We start from the raw sequence: 4,247 nt of genomic DNA on the forward strand, positions 1-4,247 counted from the left end.
AAAATTGGAGTTCCATGGCCACCAGGCATGAAGGACTCCTAAATCCCTCCTTTTTTCAATTGGGACCCCTGAAGGACTATTCCCCAGGGAGTAAAGGTAATAGGAAATAGACCAACACTTACAAAGACTGAAACCCAGTTTTGCTTGTTTGTTTGTTTTTAGGCACTCAATCAATGGAGATTTTTATTCCTGCTGACATTATTATGGATGCTATTGTTATCATTATTATTTATCTAATAAAGTTATAGATGTTGGAACAGCATAGAAAAAAATTTGTGGTAGAAAACACAAACCATAAAACTTACCATCTTAACCTGTTTTTTTTTTTTTTTTTTTTTTTAGAGAGAGGGAGAGAGAGCACGTGCTCACTCAGGGGTCGTGGGGGAGGGCAGAGGAAGAGGGAGAGAGAGATTCTTAAGCAGGCTTCACACCCAATGTGGAGCCCAAAGCAGGGCTCAATCTCATGACCCTGAGATTATGACCTAAGCTGAAATCAAGAGTTGGACACTTAACTGACTGAACCACCCAGGCGCCGCTATCATCTTAACCATTTTTAGTGTACAGTTCAGTAGTGTTAAGTACGTTTACATTGTTGTGAAAGAGATCTTGAGAATCTTTTCATCTTGCAGAACTGAAGCTCTGTACTAATTAAACTACAATCCCCCCCCCACTCCCTTGTCTTAGGCTTTGGTAACCATCATTCTACTTTCTGTATCATTAATTTGACTAATTTAGATACTTCATAGACGTGGAATCATACAGTATTTATCCCTTTGTGACTGGCTTATTTCACTTAGCATAATGTCCTCAAGGTTCATCCATGTTGTAGCATATGACAGGATTCTCTTCCTTTTTAAGGCTGCATTGTATTCCATTGTATGTATATACCTAATTCTGATGATCTCTTCATCCAGTGAAGGACATTGGGGTTGCTTCTACCTCCTGGCTGTTGTGTACAGTGCTATGGACGTGAGTGTGCACATATGTCTTTGAAACACTGTTTTCAGTTCTTTTGGATATATACCCAGAGGTGGAATTGCTGGATCATATGGTAGTTCTATTTTAAATTTTTTGAGGAACTGCCATACTGTTTTCCAAAGTAGTTGTACCATTTCACAATCCTACCAACAATGCACATGAGTTCTAACTTCTCCACATTCCCACCAGTACTTGTTATTTTCTTTTTTTTAATAGCCATCCTAGTGGGTGTAACGTAATATCTCATTGTAGGACTTTTTTTGAAGTATAATTGACACACAGTGTTACATTAGTTCAGGTGTACAGTATAGGGATTGGACAAGTCTTTATATTATGCTATGCTAACCACAAGTGTAGCTACCATCTGTCACCATATGATGCTATTACAGTACCACTGACTGTCCCTATGCTGTACCTTTTGTTCCTGTGACTTATTCATTCCATAACTGTAAACCTGTACTTCCCACTCCCTTTCACTCATTTTGCCCATTTCTCCACTCTCTTCTGGCAACCATCAGTTTGTTCTATTTATGAGTCTGTCTGCTTTGTCTGTTTGTTCTTAGATTCTACATTTAAGTGAGATCATATGGTATTTGTCTTTCTCTATCTGACTTATTTCAGTTGGCATAATCCTCTCTAGGTTCATCCATGTTGTCATAAGTGGCAAGATCTCATTGTTTTTTATGGCTGAATAAGATTCCTCTGTGTGTGTGTGTGTGTGTGTGTGTGTGTGTGTGTGTGTGTGTGTGTGTGAAAGAGAGAGAGAGAGAGAGAGAGACATCTTCTTTATCCATTCATCTATGGATGGACACTTGCATTGCTTCCATATCTTGGCTATTGTAACCAATGCTGCAATAAACATAGGGGTGCATATATCTTTTTGAACTAATGTTTTTGTTTTGTTTAATTCCAGTAGTGGAATTACTGGATCGTATGGCATTTACCTTTAATATCTCAATGTAGTTTTGATTTGCATTTTCCTCATGGTTAATGATATTGAACATCTTTTTGTATGCTTTTGGCCATTTGTCTATCATCTTTGGAGAAATAGCTATTCAAATCCTTTTGAGTTGTTTGCTTTGTTTACTGCTGTATCATTTGGGCCTAGAATATTCAACACTAGGTACTCAATAAATATAAAATGAAGAGTAGAAAGACAACCTTGATATTCAGGGAAGGCTTTAACTGAGAGGAATGACTCTGATGGGAATTGTAAGCTCCTGTGACAGACCAGTGTGGAGAACTATTTGTCCTTTACATGCTTCTCAAATCACATGAAGTCTGCTCAGTCTGTAAAATAGAATCTGCTCTAAGCACTGACATTGTAGGCAATGACTGTAATCCAAGACTTAAAGGAAACAGATGCCTATAGGTGATCACTGTCTAAACTCCTTAGACTGCCTGTCTGAAGTTCTTCATCCCTTGGTTCTAGCCGTATTTTTTCCTGCTACTTAGCTCCTCCAGCTCTGATTTCTAGCTATCTGACTGACTTGCAGCTCCTTACTGCTTTATTCCACCCCAACCTCTTTGACCCTAAGTCTATTTGGCTAGCTCCTGGTCTTTTAGCTTAAATGCCACTCCCTCCAGGAAGCCTTCCTTGACTCACAATCCCAAGATTAGACAAGCTGTCCCTCCTCGTGCTCCCACAACACCCTACACTCACTCCAACAGTAGTTCTCACCACTCTGTGTTATAACCTCCTGTTCATTTTTCATTCTCCACATGCTTAGACTTGAGCTCCTTGAGGACAGGCCCTGGTCCTTCTTGTGTCCTTGGTGCCTAGTTCAGGGCCTGGCCCCTAGTAGAAACTCTGTGAATATTTGCTGAGTGAAAGAGTTAATGAATATAGTGTCAAAATCAAGATTCATGAAAGAGTCTGAGGGTGTGGTAGTTGAAGTGGTGCAAGTATTTCAGAGGTCACTGTCTCTGTAAGATGTTCCTATCCACAGTGTTTTCCTGAAATCATTCTTCATGATTGTTGGCAACAGTTACAGAATGAAATAATCATACGTTACTTCCCGATCCCTGCTGTCAGGGTTCTCCTGGTTCTCAGCCTACTCTTTAATAGGACCTCAACCTGCTATGTAATTCTCACCACACCCTCTTCTCTCCCTCTGATCAATTACACTTACCCTTTTGTTTCTATATAATAGAAGCATTTATTTCATGTGTGTGAATTTAATATATGCCCAACACAGCTGTCTCAGTCATGTAGCTAGTGCCTGGAGGGCAGGTATTCATGCCTTTCTCCATCTTGAACTTGGCGCCGTGCCATGGGAAAGTGGTGCGTCTGAGAGGGGATAATGATTGGAGTTGCTTTGTGTTCAGGAGGAGCATACGCACAAGCTACAACCAGTAGAAAGGTCTGAGAGTACTTCTTTTGCTACCAAAAATCTACTTCACTGCATTACTCAGCTGGCTTTATCTCTGGAACCACAGTCATTCGAGGTCCATCCAGCACCACAATGTACTGGCAGACTTTGAGCCAAGAGGCTGGAGCTGTTAAGACTAAGGGACATCTTGGATGTGATATGGAAAGGGATTCAAAGGAAGTTCAAGTGAGACATCTCGTAGGCTTTTTTCCGCAAGATACAAAGAGAATAGGTACTATGTAGAAACCCTTACAGGGCTTTTGGTTTTCCTAACCAGATCATGACTGACACATCATCTGTAAATACCTTACTTACCTGTTGATATGTCTATTGTCTGTATCTCCCCCTCCACCATCAATTGAATGTAAGCTCTATGGGGGCAGGGCCTTTGCTTTGTTTACTCTCTTCTCCCCTACACTCAGACCAGTGCCTGGCACATACCAGGCACTCAGTAATAACCCTTGAATGGACTCATTGCAACAATAGGACACTTCTAGCATCCGGGGAGTAGGCGGGGGCTGCTGCAGGGAAAATGATGACTACGTGGGTGCAAAGGGGGTGAGAACAAGGACTGAAGTTTATTGGGACTGGGGTACTAGCCACTGCAGTGACAAAATGACAGCTGCTCAGTCAATTTTTTGGGGGGGGGCAGTAAGTCATGACCAAGTTCAACCAGTGTCCTCAGACCTCTGTGCTATCTCACACTTCTGGATTGGACGCCGTAGAGTCCCTGGTCTCTGATCAGAGTCGTAGGAAGCTGTGCAAATGGCCCAGGAGACTACCCATTGCTGACTTCTCCTCTGCTGCTTACTTTGGAGCCCAGCAAAGCCTCTGTTGTGGTGGGGAATGGCACAGCTTGCATTCGAACGTGCTCCTTCTCCTGAAGCTTAAAATCTA

General features: G+C 41.7%; 1 protein-coding gene across 2 annotated transcripts in view; it reads left to right on the forward strand.

Moving 5' to 3' along the window:
* Positions 1 to 4,247, forward strand: part of CCNDBP1 (cyclin D1 binding protein 1) — a 77,818-nt gene that overhangs the window by 32,821 nt on the left and 40,750 nt on the right. The window lies entirely within an intron of this gene.

This window comes from Ursus americanus, chromosome 36 (genome assembly GCF_024610735.1).
Source record: "Ursus americanus isolate L20-20 chromosome 36, mUrsAme1.1.p, whole genome shotgun sequence".
In the NCBI taxonomy this organism is placed as follows: domain Eukaryota; kingdom Metazoa; phylum Chordata; class Mammalia; order Carnivora; family Ursidae; genus Ursus; species Ursus americanus.